This window comes from Oncorhynchus keta, unplaced genomic scaffold, assembly GCF_023373465.1.
Source record: "Oncorhynchus keta strain PuntledgeMale-10-30-2019 unplaced genomic scaffold, Oket_V2 Un_contig_3860_pilon_pilon, whole genome shotgun sequence".
In the NCBI taxonomy this organism is placed as follows: Eukaryota; Metazoa; Chordata; class Actinopteri; order Salmoniformes; family Salmonidae; genus Oncorhynchus; species Oncorhynchus keta.
Window position 1 is genome coordinate 348,808 of NW_026287470.1, and position 23,040 is coordinate 371,847.

General features: G+C 47.4%; 1 protein-coding gene across 1 annotated transcript in view; it reads left to right on the plus strand.

Moving 5' to 3' along the window:
- Positions 1-23,040, plus strand: part of cabp2a (calcium binding protein 2a) — a 79,360-nt gene that overhangs the window by 19,877 nt on the left and 36,443 nt on the right. The window lies entirely within an intron of this gene.

Here is a 23,040-nt window from a genome sequence, read left to right on the forward strand (position 1 = left end):
TTTCAAAACATGATTTCCTAAAAGGGTGATTTCTATCTTTCATTCTTTCATTCTGCCTATTGCTCTGCAAGTCATTGATCTCCATGGCAACAGAGCTATTGACAGAAGGACAAAAACAGCAAAAATGGTCAGAAAAGCTTTACATTGACATTTTAGTCATTTAGTAGACGCTGTTATCCATAGAGACTTAAAGGAGCAATTAGGGTTAAGTGCCTTGCTCATGATCACTGATTTTCCACCTAGTTGGCTCCGGGATTAAAACACTCAACCGCAAGGCTTCCTGCTGCCCTGGGATGAGGGAGAGGTGAGAAAGGGAGGATAGATTGATTGGGAAACATTGAGAGGGATGGAGGGATGGAGGGAGGGTTATGGTGGTGAAATTAAACCACTCAGGGGATAAAATGATGCCTTTACAGACAGATTCACTCTCAGCTGAGACTAGGAGGTGGTTAAAGACTCGTCTTAGGACCTAGCATAGGAAAAACTACAGGAAATAGTTCAAAATAACACTTAGGATAAACTACAGGAAGTAGTTCAAAATAACACTAAGGATAAACTACAGGAAATAGTTCAAAATAACACTTAGGAAAAACTACATGAAAAGTAACATTAAGAAAGGAGATGGTTAAAATCTTTAAGAGTCGATTGTCACACGTGTCTGTTTAAGCCGGAGATATCTAACACGATGGGGTTCTCTGTTTGCTGTAAGACCCGGGACGGGACCTGTCTGGTTAAGCTGGAGATATCTAACACGATGGGGTTCTCTGTTTGCTCTAAGACCCGGGACGGGACCTGTCTGGTTAAGCTGGAGATATCTAACACGATGGGGTTCTCTGTTTGCTGTAAGACCCGGGACGGGACCTGTCTGGTTAAGCTGGAGATATCTAACACGATGGGGTTCTCTGTTTGCTGTAAGACCCGGGGACGGGACCTGTCTGGTTAAGCTGGAGATATCTAACACGATGGGGTTCTCTGTTTGCTCTAAGACCCGGGACAGGACCTGTCTGGTTAAGCTGGAGATATCTAACACGATGGGGTTCTCTGTTTGCTGTAAGACCCGGGACGGGACCTGTCTGGTTAAGCTGGAGATATCTAACACGATGGGGTTCTCTGTTTGCTCTAAGACCCGGGGACGGGACCTGTCTGGTTAAGCTGGAGATATCTAACACGATGGGGTTCTCTGTTTGCTCTAAGACCCGGGACAGGACCTGTCTGGTTAAGCTGGAGATATCTAACACGATGGGGTTCTCTGTTTGCTCTAAGACCCGGGACGGGACCTGTCTGGTTAAGCTGGAGATATCTAACACGATGGGGTTCTCTGTTTGCTGTAAGACCCGGGACGGGACCTGTCTGGTTAAGCTGGAGATATCTAACACGATGGGGTTCTCTGTTTGCTCTAAGACCCGGGGACGGGACCTGTCTGGTTAAGCTGGAGATATCTAACACGATGGGGTTCTCTGTTTGCTCTAAGACCCGGGACGGGACCTGTCTGGTTAAGCTGGAGATATCTAACACGATGGGGTTCTCTGTTTGCTGTAAGACCCGGGACGGGACCTGTCTGGTTAAGCTGGAGATATCTAACACGATGGGGTTCTCTGTTTGCTCTAAGACCCGGGACGGGACCTGTCTGGTTAAGCTGGAGATATCTAACACGATGGGGTTCTCTGTTTGCTCTAAGACCCGGGGACGGGACCTGTCTGGTTAAGCTGGAGATATCTAACACGATGGGGTTCTCTGTTTGCTCTAAGACCCAGGACGGGACCTGTCTGGTTAAGCTGGAGATATCTAACACGATGGGGTTCTCTGTTTGCTGTAAGACCGGGGACGGGACCTGTCTGGTTAAGCTGGAGATATCTAACACGATGGGGTTCTCTGTTTGCTGTAAGACCCGGGGACGGGACCTGTCTGGTTAAGCTGGAGATATCTAACACGATGGGGTTCTCTGTTTGCTGTAAGACCCAGGACGGGACCTGTCTGGTTAAGCTGGAGATATCTAACACGATGGGGTTCTCTGTTTGCTGTAAGACCCAGGACGGGACCTGTCTGGTTAAGCTGGAGATATCTAACACGATGGGGTTCTCTGTTTGCTCTAAGACCCGGGACGGGACCTGTCTGGTTAAGCTGGAGATATCTAACACGATGGGGTTCTCTGTTTGCTGTAAGACCCGGGACGGGACCTGTCTGGTTAAGCTGGAGATATCTAACACGATGGGGTTCTCTGTTTGCTGTAAGACCCGGGGACGGGACCTGTCTGGTTAAGCTGGAGATATCTAACACGATGGGGTTCTCTGTTTGCTGTAAGACCCGGGACAGGACCTGTCTGGTTAAGCTGGAGATATCTAACACGATGGGGTTCTCTGTTTGCTGTAAGACCCGGGACGGGACCTGTCTGGTTAAGCTGGAGATATCTAACACGATGGGGTTCTCTGTTTGCTCTAAGACCCGGGACGGGACCTGTCTGGTTAAGCTGGAGATATCTAACACGATGGGGTTCTCTGTTTGCTGTAAGACCCAGGACGGGACCTGTCTGGTTAAGCTGGAGATATCTAACACGATGGGGTTCTCTGTTTGCTGTAAGACCGGGACGGGACCTGTCTGGTTAAGCTGGAGATATCTAACACGATGGGGTTCTCTGTTTGCTCTAAGACCCGGGACAGGACCTGTCTGGTTAAGCTGGAGATATCTAACACGATGGGGTTCTCTGTTTGCTCTAAGACCCGGGACGGGACCTGTCTGGTTAAGCTGGAGATATCTAACACGATGGGGTTCTCTGTTTGCTGTAAGACCCGGGACGGGACCTGTCTGGTTAAGCTGGAGATATCTAACACGATGGGGTTCTCTGTTTGCTCTAAGACCCGGGACGGGACCTGTCTGGTTAAGCTGGAGATATCTAACACGATGGGGTTCTCTGTTTGCTCTAAGACCCGGGACGGGACCTGTCTGGTTAAGCTGGAGATATCTAACACGATGGGGTTCTCTGTTTGCTGTAAGACCCGGGACGGGACCTGTCTGGTTAAGCTGGAGATATCTAACACGATGGGGTTCTCTGTTTGCTGTAAGACCCGGGACGGGACCTGTCTGGTTAAGCTGGAGATATCTAACACGATGGGGTTCTCTGTTTGCTGTAAGACCCGGGGACGGGACCTGTCTGGTTAAGCTGGAGATATCTAACACGATGGGGTTCTCTGTTTGCTCTAAGACCCAGGACGGGACCTGTCTGAAGGTAACCTGAAGGTAACCCAGTAGCGGGTCAAAAAATACATGGAAGTATGGAAGTAACACCTAAAAGGAGATAAATATGTGTCCACAAAATGAATATACACAGCATTTCCTGAGCTTTCTTATGTCTCAAAGACATAGGACAGACACTTCAAAACGTTATGATTCATATTTGGACTGTTTCTTGTGCCTTTTCATGAATGTGTTAATTCATTTGTTTCTCTGGGCTACAGTGGTAAAGGCCACATTCCATAGCTGTGGGAAGTAAGGGTGCTGAAGGTGCTGTAAAAATAAGATAAATCATAGATATATACAGTGGGGAGAACAAATATTTGATACACTGTCGATTTTGCAGGTTTTCCTACTTACAAAGTATGTAGAGGTCTGTCATTTTTATCATAGGTACACATAGGTACACAAAATTCCAGAAAATCACATTGTATGATTTTTAAGTAATTAATTTGCATTTTATGAGGAAGGTGAGGGATCCTGCCCAGAACTACACGGCAGGACCTGTTCAAACCTGAAGAGAGCTGGGACCACAGTCTGTTTTAGATTCTGTCTCTCACAGTGGAAGTGTACCTATGATACAAATTACAGACCTCTACATGCTTTGTAAGTAGGAAAACCTGAAAAATCGACAGTGAATCAAATACTTGTTCTCCCCACTGTATATATAGACAGACAGTTCAAACAAGCTGAACTGATCTGACATAGTCGTTTGACAGCTGTCATACAGAATATAAGTGATTATCTCTCTCTATTTCTCTATCCCTCCCTCCCTCTCTCTCACTGTCTTTCTAGCCCACTGTCGTTCTCTCTGGTCTCGCTCTCCTTCTGTCATTGTGGCCCTATTGTAATCCATTCCAATCATTCTAGAACATACCAGAGAGAGAGAAATATATACAGAGAGAAAAAGACACAATCACAGAAATACAGGATGAGTGAGACGGAGATAGAAGAGATAAGTAAAGAGAGAAAAGACAGGAAGAGGGACCATTGTTAAAGTAACAGACTAGATCAGGGGTACGTAACCCTGTACCAGGAGTGCTGCAGGAACTACAGGGTTTTGTTCCAACTGGGCTTCACACCTGACCAACTGAGCTAATTGATCAAACCTGCCCAGAGTGTACAAAGCTATACATGCATGTACCTACTACACATACAAGAACCAACACAATATATATATATAATGATGGTATCTTCTGTGATGACAATCTAAAACCTGTCAACTTCCATATGAACAAGCAACGACATGCTGCTGCTGTTGGCCTCAATTGTTGATGTAGTATAGAACTATAATATGTGTGTGAGTGTTTGTTTGTTTCACAGTTCATTCTGAGATATCTGATGCCTGGATATGTGTACTAGAGAGAGGGGAGAGGTAGGAGAGGAGGAGAGCAAGGAGAGGAGAGAAGAGGAGAGAGGAAGGTGATGAGGGAAGAGGACCATTGGTAACAGAAGAGAGAGGAGAGGTACCAGGAAAGGAGGAGATAGAGGTTCCAAGGAGGAGAGGAGGAGAGGAACCTGCCAAGGAGGAGAGAGAGGAGAGGAGGAGAGGAAACCAAGGACCAAGACAAGGAGGAGAATGAGGGTAGGAGGAGAGAATCTAAAACCTGACTTCCAGGAGAGGAGGAAAGGAAGGGAAAGAGGCCTCAAGGAGGAGGAGAGAAGGATAGATATGTGTGGAAGGAAGGAGAGGATGAGAGAGGAAGAGAGGAAACCAAGGAGAGGAGGAGAGAGAGGAAACGAAGGAGAAGAGGAGAGAGAGGAGAGGAGGAGAGAAGGAGAGGAAACGAAGGAGAGGAGGAGAGAGAGGAGAGGAGGAGAGGGGAGAGAGGAGAGGTAGGAGAGAGAGGAGAGGAGAGGAGGAAAGAGGGGAGAGAAGGAGAGAGGGGAGAGAGGAGAGAAGGAGGGAGGGGAGAGGAGAGGAGGAGAGAGAGGAGAGGAGGAAAGATCGGGGAGATGTATCTTGCTGTGGAGAATATACAAATGTGTCTTTTGATGGAAAACCCATGAGAGAGATGAACTAGAGAATGAATCAGTGTTGCGTGAGTCAGTAGGACTAGACAGATGATGACTCGATGTTCCAACAGATGACACACACAACACAGCAGACTATTGCATTTAACTTGATTAAAGTTCCGCTCAACCTTCAAGAGGCTCAGAGGAAAGGGTCAGGAAGCAGTCACACACGCAGACAGACGCAGGCTCACACACGTAAGAACACACACACATAGTTACGCAAGCACACACACACACAGACCCAAGCTCTCTGTCTCTCTCACTCACACACAGGACACACACACACACACACACACACACACACACACACACACACACACACACACACACACACACACACACACACACACACACACACACACACACACACACACACACACACACACACACACACACACACACACACACACACACACACACACACACCTCTGTGCCTTTCCAGAGCATTGTGATCCAGAGTCCAGGTTAAACCAGGGTCAGGATGGTCTGTCTTCTAAACACCATCATAAAGGTGTTGACTCTGAGACATGAGATTGTTATTCACAAGTGTTTCTTCCCTCTCTCCTGTCCGAGGGACCATGGTTTTACAATGTTGTTACATGACTGTAGGTTTATTCCTCAGCTGTGAACACAACATGACATCACACCGAGGAGTCCGAGGACCATGGTTTTACATGTGAAGTGCTGTTTGCTGAATGTGGACTTTCTTTCCCTGTTCTGTATGAAGCCCTTCAGTCATTGGACATTGTCATTCAGGGGTCGATCCATGAAGATGCCTTTTGCATCGTTTTGATATTTTAAGTAGAAATGATAACCAATATTGAATTTTAGAATCTTGTTATATTAAATGGAGCACTTTAATACAGACCACATGGAGAATTCAATAAATCAGATTTTCTTCTACGAATACAGACTTGCTCCGTGCCTCTGTGACCTCTAGGAAGATTTTAACCCACCGAACCCAGTCATTTACGCAAGCACACACACACACACACAGACTCCAAGTTTTCAGCATCATTGTAAAGCCCTATTTATTTGTTGCTTTGAGAAAGTAATTTCTGAATATTATTTATTTGATGTGATTAGTGATTCATTTACATCTGTCTCTCATTTTAAAATCAACACTGTCTACGTGAACTGAACTCTCCTTTTAATACGGTGAAACTATTCTCTTTTCAAAAGAAATGAGAAACAGATCGTGTAAAAGCAGGGTCAGGCTGGTTCTCCCCTTCCTGGTCATTTTGTGGTGTTTTGTTAAAGGAGTGACCTGTAAACCATTAGATAGATTGTTGAACAATTTAACAAAGAAAAGACATTTATTCCTCAGTTGTCACACAACATTCCATTCCTCCTGTCACAAGGAGATTTAAGGCAGATGAAATCGTCAACCCTGTTAAAAGGTCAACCCTGCACTCACCCTGAACGGTCAACCCTTTCAACCCTGTAACGGTCAACCCTGTTACGGTCAACCCTGTTACAGTCAACCCTATTTCCTCAACCCTTTGATCCGGTTCACCCTGTTTCACCCTGTTACGGTCAACCCTGTTACGGTCACCCTGTAACAGTCAACCTGACATCACCCTGTTACGGTATGGTTTCAACCCTGTTACGGTCAACCCTGTTACATGACCCTGTTACAGTCAATGTTACAGTCAACCCTGTTAGGTTTGTTACAGTCAGCTGTTACACAACATTTACATACCAGTTACGGTCAACCCTGGACCAACCCTGGTTTTCAACCCTGTTGCTCAACCCTGAATGTGGACTTTCTTTCCCTGTTCAACCCTGTAAAGCCATTTACAGTCAACATTGTTACAGTCAACCCTGTTCCATGAAGAGTGCCTTTTGCATGTTTTGATATTTTAAGTAGAAATGAACCCTGTTACAGTCAACCCTGCTACAGTCAACAGACCCTGAATTCAATAAATCAGTCAACCCTGTTACGGTTAGTGCCTTTGCATCTGTTAGAAAATGCACCTGTTACAGTCAACCCTCAGTTACGAATACAGACCCTGTTACGGCAACCCTGTGACCCTAGGAAGACCCTTTTAACCCACGGAACCCCGTCATTTCTCCAAGTTTTCAGCATCATTGTAAAGCCCTATTTATTTGTTGCTTTGAGAAAGTAATTTCTGAATATTATTTATTTGATGTGATTAGTGATTCATTTACATCTGTCTCATTTTAAAATCAACACTGTCTACGTGAACTGAACTCTCCTTTTAATACGGTGAAACTATTCTCTTTTCAAAAGAAATGAGAAACGATCGTGTAAAAGCAGGCGAGCTGGTTCTCCCCTTCCTGGTCATTTTGTGGTGTTTTGTTTCGTGGAGTGTCAACCTGTAAACCATTAGATAGATAGGAAGGCTTGAACAATTTAACAAAGAAAAGACATATATTGGGTTCAGTTGTCACACAACACGGTCAACCCTGTAAACAAGGAGATTTAAGGCAGATGTTCAACCCTGTTAAGGTACCCCCTGTTACAGTCAACCCTGTTACGGTCAACCCTGTTACAGTCAACCCTTTACGGTCAACCCTGTCACGGTCAGACCCTGTTACAGTCAACCCTGTTACGGTCAACCCTGTTACGGTCAACCCTGTTACGGTCAACCCTGTAACAGTCAACCCTGTTACAGTCAACCCTGTTACGGTCAACCCTGTTACGGTCAACCCTGTTACGGTCAACCCTGTTACAGTCAACCCTGTTACGGTCAACCCTGTTACGGTCAACCCTGTTACGGTCAACCCTGTTACGGTCAACCCTGTTACAGTCAACCCTGTTACAGTCAACCCTGTTACGGTCAACCCTGTTACAGTCAACCCTGTTACAGTCAACCCTGTTACAGTCAACCCTGTTACGGTCAACCCTGTTACAGTCAACCCTGTTACGGTCAACCCTGTTACGGTCAACCCTGTTACAGTCAACCCTGTTACGGTCAACCCTGTTACAGTCAACCCTGTTACGGTCAACCCTGTTACGGTCAACCCTGTTACAGTCAACCCTGTTACAGTCAACCCTGCTACAGTCAACCCTGTTACGGTCAACCCTGTTACGGTCAACCCTGTTACAGTCAACCCTGTTACAGTCAACCCTGTTACAGTCAACCCTGTTACAGTCAACCCTGTTACGGTCAACCCTGTTACGGTCAACCCTGTTACAGTCAACCCTGTTATTTTATTTGACGCTTACTATAGTCATGTTTTTAGTTAACCTCTTTACAGTGGAGGCTGCTGTGGGGATGACTGCTCATAATAAAGGCAGGAAACCATGTGTTGGATGTTGTTGATACCTTTACACTTATTCCTCTCCAGCCATTACCACGTGATCATCCTCCCCAATTAAGGTGCCACCAGCCTCCTGTGGCTCTTTATGACAGAATGTTACAATTAAATCTGATCAAAAGTGTTTTTGGGACCAAAAAGCTACAATTCTCAAAAGATCCTGAACTGGTGCAACGATCTTTATTTCAGGTAGGCTACCCTAAGAATGGGTCAACTGGAGGAAGACATGTATATAAATTGCTCAACAGCATTCACTATGATCTGACAGAGCTGGCCTAGTTGGAACCCAAGCCTGCACAGTCAGTGGTCCTCAACCGGAGAGTCAGACGGTGACCATTGAACTTTGGATTGTGTTAGACTGCCATCTAGTGGGGATTCTCTAGAATGAATGCCTCTAGTGGTCTAGATTGAGTACTACAGCCTCTCATGCAAAACTGGGTTTGGTGCTGTAGTTAGTGTTGGGACATTCCATTGCAGTTTGCTATAGATTGATACAGAGAGGGGGGGGGAGGGAGGGAGCTCTATCAAAATATGGAGATACAGAATACAGGAAGGGAGAGAGAGGCAGAGAGAGAGAGGGAGACAGAGGGAGTGATAGAGAGAGAGAGAAGTGACGAAGGGGTGAGAGAGAAGAAAGAGAGAGGGGGTGATACGAAGAGAGATAGAACAAGACAGAGAGATACATAGGGAGGAGTGTGTGATTGCCCTTCCAATATGACAATAGGTATTAGTGTTGTGGTGCCCAGCTCTACACTAATGGCCTGGACACACAGCTACTCTCTACTGTAGTCACCACACTGCTGGTGGAGCACACACACACACAAACACTTTCAGCACAAACTCACACAAATTACATTTACGAGGAAAAAAATGGACCATTTCTCAAATGATCATAATGTACAACTTGAACATATTCCAGCAGCAATTTCAGGGCTTATTTGATCATGAAGATATGAAGTACATAATCGTTTTTCATAATACAACTATTACATCATAATTCACTGTGACATTTTCAAGCTCATATTCTTCATCCATTTCTCATAATGCTGATACCATCTGTCTCATTTGTGCCGGAATCTTCTTCCCAATCATCCACGGCAAAACGAGACAATGTTGGCTTCTAACTGTTGCTTGACATTCTAACTGTTCCTAGACATTCTAACTGTTCCTAGACATTCTAACTGTTCCTAGACATTCTAACTGTTCCTAGACATTCTAACTGTTCCTAGACATTCTAACTGTTCCTAGACATTCTAACTGTTCCTAGACATTCTAACTGTTCCTAGACATTCTAACTGTTCCTAGACATTCTAACTGTTCCTAGACATTCTAACTGATCCTAGACATTCTAACTGATCCTAGACATTCTAACTGATCCTAGACATTCCAACTGATCCTAGACATTCCAACTGTTCCTAGACATTCTAACTGTTCCTAGACATTCTAACTGATCCTAGACATTCTAACTGTTCCTAGACATTCTAACTGTTCCTAGACATTCTAACTGTTCCTAGACATTCTAACTGTTCCTAGACATTCTAACTGTTCCTAGACATTCTAACTGTTCCTAGACATTCTAAATGTTCCTAGACATTCCTTGACATTGCTTTCTATGTTCTAAAGCAGGAGTCTCATGTAACCCCTGCTTTAACAGGTATTTAAACTGTATTACTACGCTGGCTGTTTAAATCCAAGTTAAGCCTTTATCTTCTGTTGGAACCCAAGTCCTGCTGGGTAAATCCACACAGAAAGAACAGCAGGCCAAGAACCCAAAACATCTGCAAGAGGAGAATATAGAAATAGAATGGATAGAATAAAAATGAGGTGTGAGGTTGACCATGAGGTGAGATTTTAACAGTAAGGAGGCAAAATGAGGTGTAAGGTTGACCATGAGGTTAGATTTTAACAGTGAGGAGGCATAGGAGGAAGATGTGCTTTATCTTGCCAATGTGAGGCTTTTTATTTGCTAAGTGAGGATAAATGAGCCGGGGAACTGTACAATTACTTACAAAATCAAATAGGACGATGAACAGAAAGGCAGGTCTAATAAACTGACATGATTAACATAAAACTCTAACAGAAGACCACCAGTGCTTCAATGCCTGTAAAACCAGCAGCATGCCACCCTGTTTTATGTCTGTCCTGCCTGTCTCTCTCAAACAATGGCTTGCTTCTTGTAGCAATACCCATTACCCAGAATGCATCGCAAACCCTACCAATTACCTAATTAACAATCAACTTCAATGAAGGTATGAAAATGGATCACAAACACATTCAGGTCATAAACATACATGTTACCACCAAACCACACTTTCAATAATGGTGTTCACATGATTTAAAACAACATACGTCCCCCGGGAATAAGCTACTACCACAATAACCCTTACTGTAAAAACCCTTACCGTAAAAACCCTTGCCTCCATTTGACGTCACAACTATGAGCAGGAAATGGACCAAACCCTCTTGCGTCAATGAGTCAATAAAAGATCATCGTCGACATTTATTTTGTTCTACTATACCTGCAACTTGTGATCACTGAATGCGCCCACAATAAAGAGTTATATTAACTGGAGACGCACCAGTGCAACTTTGGTTTTAGAAATGGGGAGGCATAACTGCTCTCTGAGGTGTCCTCGTGGTCCTAAAGCACACTGGAGCCAGGTTTTGTATCACAGTGCAATGATAAAACTGGGGGGGGGGAGACAAACATGCAATTTGAGAATGCCCCCGTGGAGATGCAAATCAAAAGGTTTCAGCACCAAACCAATAATCCTGACGCTCCAAAGTCAAACTCATAACAGACAGGTTTCTTTGACAGGTGATCAACAATAACATGACTAACCCCAAATTATTACAATAACTACATGTGATTCTAACCCCTACCCCATGTCTGGTCATTTATAACAGCAAGTCTTTAGATCAAGTGAAGTATGACATTATGACAATAGTCACATGAGGATTCTTATCAAAAGGCTTTAGGAAAGGCAAAACGCTTGTTCACTGAAGTAGCTACAACAGTATTTGTGTAGAGGACAACCAGCCTCACCTTTCTCCCATCCAATCTACAATGAACTCATCTCATATCCTTTCTTTCCTTTCCACTTTCTTTTTCTTCTTCCTGGTGAATTAACTCTTCCTATAGTCTATGTCCTGTTAGTATCTCTACATGTCCTTCCTCTCCTCTCTGATAGGTTACACCATTTATCATCCCCTCGTCTCCAACCCTGTGCTGCTCTCTTCTCAGGGCCAACCCCTCACTTTACCTCCCTCTCCTCTCTGTCCCTCCCTTTCCTCTTTCTGGCATCTCCTCCTCTCTATCCCTCCCTTTCCTCTTTCTGACATCTCCTCCTCTCTATCCCTCCCTTTCCTCTTTCTGACATCTCCTCTCTATCCCTCCCTTTCCTCTTTCTGACATCTGCTCCTCTCTATCCCTCCCTTCCCTCTTTCTGAGATCTGCTCCTCTCTATCCCACCCTTTCCTCTTTCTGACATCTCCTCTCTATCCCTCCCTTTCCTCTTTCTGACATCTGCTCCTCTCTATCCCTCCCTTCCCTCTTTCTGACATCTGCTCCTCTCTATCCCCCCTTTCCTCTTTCTGACATCTCCTCTCTATCCCTCCCTTTCCTCTTTCTGACTTCTGCTCCTCTCTATCCCCCCCTCCCTCTTTCTGACATCTGCTCCTCTCTATCCCCCTTCCCTCTTTCTGACATCTCCTCCTCTCTATCCCCCCTTTCCTCTTTCTGACATCTCCTCTCTATCCCTCCCTTCCCTCTTTCTGACATCTCCTCCTCTCTATCCCTCCCTTTCCTCTTTCTGACATCTCCTCTCTATCCCTCCCTTTCCTCTTTCTGACATCTCCTCCTCTCTATCCCTCCCTTTCCTCTTTCTGACATCTCCTCCTCTCTATCCCTCCCTTTCCTCTTTCTGACATCTCCTCCTCCTCTATCCCACCCTTTCCTCTTTCTGACATCTCCTCTCTATCCCTCCCTTTCCTCTTTCTGACATCTCCTCTCTATCCCTCCCTTTCCTCTTTCTGACATCTCCTCTCTATCCCTCCCTTTCCTCTTTCTGACATCTCCTCCTCTCTATCCCTCCCTTTCCTCTTTCTGACATCTCCTCCTCTCTATCCCTCCCTTTCCTCTTTCTGACATCTCCTCTCTATCCCTCCCTTTCCTCTTTCTGACATCTCCTCCTCTCTATCCCTCCTTTCCTCTTTCTGACATCTCCTCCTCTCTATCCCTCCCTTTCCTCTTTCTGACATCTCCTCCTCTCTATCCCTCCCTTTCCTCTTTCTGACATCTCCTCCTCTCTATCCCTCCCTTTCCTCTTTCTGACATCTCCTCTCTATCCCTCCCTTCCCTCTTTCTGACATCTCCTCCTCTATCCCTCCCTTTCCTCTTTCTGACATCTATCCCCCCTCCTCTTTCTATCTCCTCTCTATCCCCCCTTTCCTCTTTCTGACTCTCCTCTCTATCCCTCCCTTTCCTCTTTCTGACATCTCCTCCTCTCTATCCCACCCTTTCCTCTTTCTGACATCTCCCTCTATCCCTCCCTTTCCTCTTTCTGACATCTCCTCCTCTCTATCCCTCCCTTTCCTCTTTCTGACATCTCCTCCTCTCTATCCCCCTTTCCTCTTTCTGACATCTCCTCTCTATCCCTCCTTTCCTCTTTCTGACATCTCCTCCTCTCTATCCCTCCCTTTCCTCTTTCTGACATCTCCTCCTCTCTATCCCTCCCTTTCCTCTTTCTGACATCTCTCCTCTCTATCCCTCCCTTTCCTCTTTCTGACATCTCCTCTCTATCCCCCCTTTCCTCTTTCTGACTTCTCTCCTCTCTATCCCCCATTTCCTCTTTCTGACATCTGCTCCTCTCTATCCCTCCCTTTCCTCTTTCTGACATCTCCTCCTCTCTATCCCTCCCTTTCCTCTTTCTGACATCTCCTCTCTATCCCTCCCTTTCCTCTTTCTGACATCTCCTCTCTATTCCCCTATTCCTCTTTCTGACATCTGCTCCTCTCTATCCCCCCCTTTCCTCTTTCTGACATCTCCTCTCTATCCCTCCCTTTCCTCTTTCTGACATCTGCTCCTCTCTATCCCTCCCTTCCCTCTTTCTGACATCTGCTCCTCTCTATCCCCCCTTTCCTCTTTCTGACATCTCCTCTCTATCCCTCCCTTCCCTCTTTCTGACATCTCCTCCTCTCTATCCCTCCTTTCCTCTTTCTGACATCTCCTCTCTATCCCTCCCTTCCCTCTTTCTGACATCTCCTCCTCTCTATCCCTCCCTTTCCTCTTTCTGACATCTCCTCTCTATCCCTCCCTTTCCTCTTTCTGACTTCTGCTCCTCTCTATCCCCCCCTTCCCTCTTTCTGACATCTCCTCCACTCTATCCCTCCCTTTCCTCTTTCTGACATCTCCTCCTCTCTATCCCTCCCTTTCCTCTTTCTGGCATCTCCTCTCTATCCCCCCTTTCCTCTTTCTGACATCTCCTCTCTACCCCCCCTTCCCTCTTTCTGACATCTCCTCTCTATCCCTCCCTTCCCTCTTTCTGACATCTCCTCCACTCTATCCCTCCCTTCCCTCTTTCTGACATCTCCTCCACTCTATCCCTCCCTTTCCTCTTTCTGACATCTCCTCCTCTCTATCCCTCCCTTTCCTCTTTCTGACATCTGCTCCTCTCTATCCCCCCTTTCCTCTTTCTGACATCTCCTCTCTATCCCTCCCTTTCCTCTTTCTGGCATCTCCTCTCTATCCCCCCTTTCCTCTTTCTGACATCTCCTCTCTACCCCCCCTTCCCTCTTTCTGACATCTCCTCTCTATCCCTCCCTTTCCTCTTTCTGACATCTCCTCTCTATCCCTCCCTTCCCTCTTTCTGACATCTCCTCCTCTCTATCCCTCCCTTTCCTCTTTCTGACATCTCCTCTCTATCCCTCCCTTCCCTCTTTCTGACATCTGCTCCTCTCTATCCCCCTTTCCTCTTTCTGACACTATCTCCTCTTTCTGACATCCCTCCCTTTCCTCTTTCTGGCATCTCCCTCTATCCCCCTTTCCTCTTTCTGACATCTCCTCTCTACCCCCCTTCCCTCTTTCTGACATCTCTCTCTATCCCTCCCTTCCTCTTTCTGACATCTCCTCTCTATCCCTCCCTTCCCTCTTTCTGACATCTCCTCCACTCTATCCCTCCCTTTCCTCTTTCTGACATCTCCTCCTCTCTATCCCTCCCTTTCCTCTTTCTGACATCTCCTCCTCTCTATCCCTCCCTTTCCTCTTTCTGACATCTCCTCCACTCTATCCCACCCTTTCCTCGATCTGACATCTCCTCTCTACCCCCCTTCCCTCTTTCTGACATCTCCTCTCTATCCCTCCCTTTCCTCTTTCTGACATCTCCTCTCTATCCCTCCCTTCCCTCTTTCTGACATCTCCTCCACTCTATCCATCCCTTTCCTCTTTCTGACATCTCCTCTCTATCCCCCCTTTCCTCTTTCTGACATCTCCTCCACTCTATCCCTCCCTTTCCTCTTTCTGACATCTCCTCCTCTCTATCCCTCCCTTTCCTCTTTCTGACATCTCCTCTCTATCCCTCCCTTCCCTCTTTCTGACATCTCCTCCACTCTATCCCTCCCTTTCCTCTTTCTGACATCTCCTCTCTATCCCCCCTTTCCTCTTTCTGACATCTCCTCCACTCTATCCCTCCCTTTCCTCTTTCTGACATCTCCTCCACTCTATCCCTCCCTTTCCTCTTTCTGACATCTCCTCCTCTCTATCCCTCCCTTTCCTCTTTCTGACATCTCCTCTCTATCCCTCCCTTCCCTCTTTCTGACATCTCCTCCACTCTATCCCTCCCTTTCCTCTTTCTGACATCCCCTCCTCTCTATCCCTCCCTTTCCTCTTTCTGACATCTCCTCCTCTCTATCCCTCCCTTTCCTCTTTCTGACATCTCCTCTCTATCCCTCCCTTCCCTCTTTCTGACATCTCCTCCACTCTATCCCTCCCTTTCCTCTTTCTGACATCTCCTCCTCTCTATCCCCCCTTTCCTCTTTCTGACATCTCCTCCACTCTATCCCTCCCTTTCCTCTTTCTGACATCTCCTCCACTCTATCCCTCCCTTTCCTCTTTCTGACATCTCCTCTTCTCTATCCCACCCTTTCCTCTTTCTGACATCTCCTCTCTATCCCTCCCTTTCCTCTTTCTGACATCTCCTCTCTATCCCTCCCTTTCCTCTTTCTGACATCTCCTCTCTATCCCCCCCTTCCCTCTTTCTGGCATCTGCTCCTCTCTATCCCTCCCTTCCCTCTTTCTGACATCTGCTCCTCTCTATCCCCCCCTTTCCTCTTTCTGACATCTGCTCCTCTCTATCCCCCCCTTTCCTCTTTCTGACATCTGCTCCTCTCTATCCCTCCCTTTCCTCTTTCTGACTTCTGCTCCTCTCTATCCCCCCCTTTCCTCTTTCTGACATCTGCTCCTCTCTATCCCCCCCTTTCCTCTTTCTGACATCTCCTCTCTATCCCTCCCTTTCCTCTTTCTGACTTCTGCTCCTCTCTATCCCCCCCTTCCCTCTTTCTGACATCTCCTCCACTCTATCCCTCCCTTTCCTCTTTCTGACATCTCCTCTCTATCCCTCCCTTCCCTCTTTCTGACTTCTGCTCCTCTCTACCCCCCCTTCCCTCTTTCTGACATCTCCTCCACTCTATCCCTCCCTTTCCTCTTTCTGACATCTCCTCCTCTCTATCCCACCCTTTCCTCGATCTGACATCTCCTCTCTACCCCCCCTTCCCTCTTTCTGACATCTCCTCTCTATCCCTCCCTTTCCTCTTTCTGACATCTCCTCTCTATCCCTCCCTTCCCTCTTTCTGACATCTCCTCCACTCTATCCATCCCTTTCCTCTTTCTGACATCTCCTCTCTATCCCCCCTTTCCTCTTTCTGACATCTCCTCCACTCTATCCCTCCCTTTCCTCTTTCTGACATCTCCTCCTCTCTATCCCTCCCTTTCCTCTTTCTGACATCTCCTCTCTATCCCTCCCTTCCCTCTTTCTGACATCTCCTCCACTCTATCCCTCCCTTTCCTCTTTCTGACATCTCCTCTCTATCCCCCCTTTCCTCTTTCTGACATCTCCTCCACTCTATCCCTCCCTTTCCTCTTTCTGACATCTCCTCCACTCTATCCCTCCCTTTCCTCTTTCTGACATCTCCTCTCTATCCCTCCCTTCCCTCTTTCTGACATCTCCTCCACTCTATCCCTCCCTTTCCTCTTTCTGACATCTCCTCTCTATCCCCCCTTTCCTCTTTCTGACATCTCCTCCACTCTATCCCTCCCTTTCCTCTTTCTGACATCTCCTCCACTCTATCCCTCCCTTTCCTCTTTCTGACATCTCCTCCACTCTATCCCTCCCTCCTCTTTCTGACATCCCCTCCTCTCTATCCCTCCCTTTCCTCTTTCTGACATCTCCTCCTCTCTATCCCTCCCTTTCCTCTTTCTGACATCTCCTCTCTATCCCTCCCTTCCCTCTTTCTGACATCTCCTCCACTCTATCCCTCCCTTTCCTCTTTCTGACATCTCCTCCTCTCTATCCCCCCTTTCCTCTTTCTGACATCTCCTCCACTCTATCCCTCCCTTTCCTCTTTCTGACATCTCCTCCACTCTATCCCTCCCTTTCCTCTTTCTGACATCTCCTCTTCTCTATCCCACCCTTTCCTCTTTCTGACATCTCCTCTCTATCCCTCCCTTTCCTCTTTCTGACATCTCCTCTCTATCCCTCCCTTTCCTCTTTCTGACATCTCCTCTCTATCCCCCCTTCCCTCTTTCTGGCATCTGCTCCTCTCTATCCCTCCTTCCCTCTTTCTGACATCTGCTCCTCTCTATCCCCCCCTTTCCTCTTTCTGACATCTGCTCCTCTCTATCCCCCCCTTTCCTCTTTCTGACATCTGCTCCTCTCTATCCCTCCCTTTCCTCTTTCTGACTTCTGCTCCTCTCTATCCCCCCCTTTCCTCTTTCTGACATCTGCTCCTCTCTATCCCCCCCTTTCCTCTTTCTGACATCTCCTCTCTATCCCTCCCTTTCCTCTTTCTGACTTCTGCTCCTCTCTATCCCCCCCTTCCCTCTTTCTGACATCTCCTCCACTCTATCCCTCCCTTTCCTCTTTCTGACATCTCCTCTCTATCCCTCCCTTCCCTCTTTCTGACTTCTGCTCCTCTCTATCCCCCCTTCCCTCTTTCTGACATCTCCTCCACTCTATCCCTCCCTTTCCTCTTTCTGACATCTCCTCCTCTCTATCCCTCCCTTTCCTCTTTCTGACATCTCCTCTCTATCCCTCCCTTCCCTCTTTCTGACTTCTGCTCCTCTCTATCCCCCCCTTCCCTCTTTCTGACATCTCCTCCACTCTATCCCTCCCTTTCCTCTTTCTGACATCTCCTCCTCTCTATCCCTCCCTTCCCTCTTTCTGACATCTCCTCTCTATCCCTCCCTTTCCTCTTTCTGACATCTCCTCTCTATCCCCCCCTTTCCTCTTTCTGACATCTCCTCCACTCTATCCCTCCCTTTCCTCTTTCTGACATCTGCTCCTCTCTATCCCCCCCTTTCCTCTTTCTGACATCTCCTCCTCTCTATCCCTCCCTTTCCTCTTTCTGACATCTCCTCTCTATCCCTCCCTTTCCTCTTTCTGACATCTCCTCCTCTCTATCCCTCCCTTTCCTCTTTCTGACATCTCCTCTCTATCCCTCCCTTCCCTCTTTCTGACATCTCCTCCACTCTATCCCTCCCTTTCCTCTTTCTGACATCTCCTCTCTATCCCCCCTTTCCTCTTTCTGACATCTCCTCCACTCTATCCCTCCCTTTCCTCTTTCTGACATCTCCTCCACTCTATCCCTCCCTTTCCTCTTTCTGACATCTCCTCCTCTCTATCCCTCCCTTTCCTCTTTCTGACATCTCCTCTCTATCCCTCCCTTCCCTCTTTCTGACATCTCCTCCACTCTATCCCTCCCTTTCCTCTTTCTGACATCCCCTCCTCTCTATCCCTCCCTTTCCTCTTTCTGACATCTCCTCCTCTCTATCCCTCCCTTTCCTCTTTCTGACATCTCCTCTCTATCCCTCCCTTTCCTCTTTCTGACATCTCCTCTCTATCCCTCCCTTCCCTCTTTCTGACATCTCCTCCACTCTATCCCTCCCTTTCCTCTTTCTGACATCTCCTCCTCTCTATCCCCCTTTCCTCTTTCTGACATCTCCTCCACTCTATCCCTCCCTTTCCTCTTTCTGACATCTCCTCCACTCTATCCCTCCCTTTCCTCTTTCTGACATCTCCTCCTCTCTATCCCACCCTTTCCTCTTTCTGACATCTCCTCTCTATCCCTCCCTTTCCTCTTTCTGACATCTCCTCTCTATCCCTCCCTTTCCTCTTTCTGACATCTCCTCTCTATCCCCCCCTTCCCTCTTTCTGGCATCTGCTCCTCTCTATCCCTCCCTTCCCTCTTTCTGACATCTGCTCCTCTCTATCCCCCCTTTCCTCTTTCTGACATCTGCTCCTCTCTATCCCCCCCTTTCCTCTTTCTGACATCTCCTCTCTATCCCTCCCTTTCCTCTTTCTGACTTCTGCTCCTCTCTATCCCCCCCTTTCCTCTTTCTGACATCTGCTCCTCTCTATCCCCCCTTTCCTCTTTCTGACATCTCCTCTCTATCCCTCCCTTTCCTCTTTCTGACTTCTGCTCCTCTCTATCCCCCCCTTCCCTCTTTCTGACATCTCCTCCCCTCTATCCCTCCCTTTCCTCTTTCTGACATCTCCTCTCTATCCCTCCCTTCCCTCTTTCTGACTTCTGCTCCTCTCTATCCCCCCTTCCCTCTTTCTGACATCTCCTCCACTCTATCCCTCCCTTTCCTCTTTCTGACATCTCCTCCTCTCTATCCCTCCCTTTCCTCTTTCTGACATCTCCTCTCTATCCCTCCCTTTCCTCTTTCTGACATCTCCTCTCTATCCCTCCCTTCCCTCTTTCTGACATCTCCTCCACTCTATCCCTCCCTTTCCTCTTTCTGACATCTCCTCCTCTCTATCCCCCCTTTCCTCTTTCTGACATCTCCTCCACTCTATCCCTCCCTTTCCTCTTTCTGACATCTCCTCCACTCTATCCCTCCCTTTCCTCTTTCTGACATCTCCTCTTCTCTATCCCACCCTTTCCTCTTTCTGACATCTCCTCTCTATCCCTCCCTTTCCTCTTTCTGACATCTCCTCTCTATCCCTCCCTTTCCTCTTTCTGACATCTCCTCTCTATCCCCCCTTCCCTCTTTCTGGCATCTGCTCCTCTCTATCCCTCCCTTCCCTCTTTCTGACATCTGCTCCTCTCTATCCCCCCCTTTCCTCTTTCTGACATCTGCTCCTCTCTATCCCCCCTTTCTCTTTCTGACATCTGCTCCTCTCTATCCCTCCCTTTCCTCTTTCTGACTTCTGCTCCTCTCTATCCCCCCCTTTCCTCTTTCTGACATCTGCTCCTCTCTATCCCCCCCTTTCCTCTTTCTGACATCTCCTCTCTATCCCTCCCTTTCCTCTTTCTGACTTCTGCTCCTCTCTATCCCCCCTTCCCTCTTTCTGACATCTCCTCCACTCTATCCCTCCCTTTCCTCTTTCTGACATCTCCTCTCTATCCCTCCCTTCCCTCTTTCTGACTTCTGCTCCTCTCTATCCCCCCTTCCTCTTTCTGACATCTCCTCCACTCTATCCCTCCCTTTCCTCTTTCTGACATCTCCTCCTCTCTATCCCTCCCTTTCCTCTTTCTGACATCTCCTCTCTATCCCTCCTTCCCTCTTTCTGACTTCTGCTCCTCTCTATCCCCCCTTCCTCTTTCTGACATCTCCTCCACTCTATCCCTCCCTTTCCTCTTTCTGACATCTCCTCCTCTCTATCCCTCCCTTCCCTCTTTCTGACATCTCCTCTCTGACTATCCCTCCCTTTCCTCTTTCTGACATCTCCTCTCTATCCCTCCCTTTCCTCTTTCTGACATCTCCTCTCTATCCCTCCCTTTCCTCTTTCTGACATCTGCTCCTCTCTATCCCCCCTTTCCTCTTTCTGACATCTCCTCCTCTCTATCCCTCCCTTTCCTCTTTCTGACATCTCCTCTCTATCCCTCCCTTTCCTCTTTCTGACATCTCCTCCTCTCTATCCCCCCCTTTCCTCTTTCTGACATCTCCTCCTCTCTATCCCCCCTTTCCTCTTTCTGACATCTCCTCCTCTCTATCCCTCCCTTTCCTCTTTCTGACATCTCCTCTCTATCCCTCCCTTTCCTCTTTCTGACATCTCCTCTCTATCCCTCCCTTTCCTCTTTCTGACATCTCCTCTCTATCCCTTCCTTCCCTCTTTCTGACATCTCCTCTCTATCCCTTCCTTTCCTCTTTCTGACATCTCCTCTCTATCCCTTCCTTTCCTCTTTCTGACATCTCCTCCTCTCTATCCCCCCTTTCCTCTTTCTGACATCTCCTCTCTATCCCTTCCTTTCCTCTTTCTGACATCTCCTCTCTATCCCTTCCTTTCCTCTTTCTGACATCTCCTCTCTGTCCCTCCCTTTCCTCTTTCTGACATCTCCTCTCTATCCCTTCCTTCCCTCTTTCTGACATCTCCTCCTCTCTATCCCTTCCTTTCCTCTTTCTGACATCTCCTCTCTATCCCTTCCTTTCCTCTTTCTGACATCTCCTCTCTATCCCTTCCTTCCCTCTTTCTGACATCTCCTCCTCTCTATCCCTCCCTTTCCTCTTTCTGACATCTCCTCCTCTCTATATCCCTTCCTTTCCTCTTTCTGACATCTCCTCCTCTCTATCCCTTCCTTTCCTCTTTCTGACATCTCCTCCACTCTATCCCTCCCTTTCCTCTTTCTGACATCTCCTCTTCTCTATCCCACCCTTTCCTCTTTCTGACATCTCCTCTCTATCCCTCCCTTTCCTCTTTCTGACATCTCCTCTCTATCCCTCTGACCTATTTCCTCTTTCTGACATCTCCTCTCTATCCCCCCTTCCCTCTTTCTGACATCTGCTCCTCTCTATCCCTCCCTTCCCTCTTTCTGACATCTGCTCCTCTCTATCCCCCCTTTCCTCTTTCTGACATCTGCTCCTCTCTATCCCCCCTTTTCTCTTTCTGACATCTGCTCCTCTCTATCCCTCCCTTTCCTCTTTCTGACTTCTGCTCCTCTCTATCCCCCCTTTCCTCTTTCTGACATCTGCTCCTCTCTATCCCCCCTTTCCTCTTTCTGACATCTCCTCTCTATCCCTCCCTTTCCTCTTTCTGACTTCTGCTCCTCTCTATCCCCCTTCCCTCTTTCTGACATCTCCTCCACTCTATCCCTCCCTTTCCTCTTTCTGACATCTCCTCTCTATCCCTCCCTTCCCTCTTTCTGACTTCTGCTCCTCTCTATCCCCCCCTTCCCTCTTTCTGACATCTCCTCCACTCTATCCCTCCCTTTCCTCTTTCTGACATCTCCTCCTCTCTATCCCTCCCTTTCCTCTTTCTGACATCTCCTCTCTATCCCTCCCTTCCCTCTTTCTGACTTCTGCTCCTCTCTATCCCCCCTTCCCTCTTTCTGACATCTCCTCCACTCTATCCCTCCCTTTCCTCTTTCTGACATCTCCTCCTCTCTATCCCTCCCTTCCCTCTTTCTGACATCTCCTCTCTATCCCTCCCTTTCCTCTTTCTGACATCTCCTCTCTATCCCTCCCTTTCCTCTTTCTGACATCTCCTCCACTCTATCCCTCCCTTTCCTCTTTCTGACATCTGCTCCTCTCTATCCCCCCCTTTCCTCTTTCTGACATCTCCTCCTCTCTATCCCTCCCTTTCCTCTTTCTGACATCTCCTCTCTATCCCTCCCTTTCCTCTTTCTGACATCTCCTCTCTATCCCTCCCTTTCCTCTTTCTGACATCTCCTCTCTATCCCCCTTTCCTCTTTCTGACATCTCCTCCTCTCTATCCCTCCCTTTCCTCTTTCTGACATCTCCTCTCTATCCCTCCCTTTCCTCTTTCTGACATCTCCTCTCTATCCCTCCCTTTCCTCTTTCTGACATCTCCTCTCTATCCCTTCCTTCCCTCTTTCTGACATCTCCTCTCTATCCCTTCCTTTCCTCTTTCTGACATCTCCTCTCTATCCCCCTTTCCTCTTTCTGACATCTCTTTCTATCCCTCCCTTTCTCTTTCTGACATCTCCTCCTATCCCTATCCCCCTTTCCTCTTTCTGACATCTCCTCTCTATCCCTCCTTTCCTCTTTCTGACATCTCCTCTCTATCCCTTCCTTCCCTCTTTCTGACATCTCCTCCTCTCTATCCCCCCTTTCCTCTTTCTGACATCTCCTCCTCTCTATCCCTCCCTTTCCTCTTTCTGACATCTCCTCCTCTCTATCCCTTCCTTTCCTCTTTCTGACATCTCCTCTCTATCCCTCCCTTCCCTCTTTCTGACATCTCCTCCTCTCTATCCCTCCCTTTCCTCTTTCTGACATCTCCTCCTCTCCATCCCTCATTTTCTACTAGTCCCATCGCTCTATTCCTTTAATCTGAA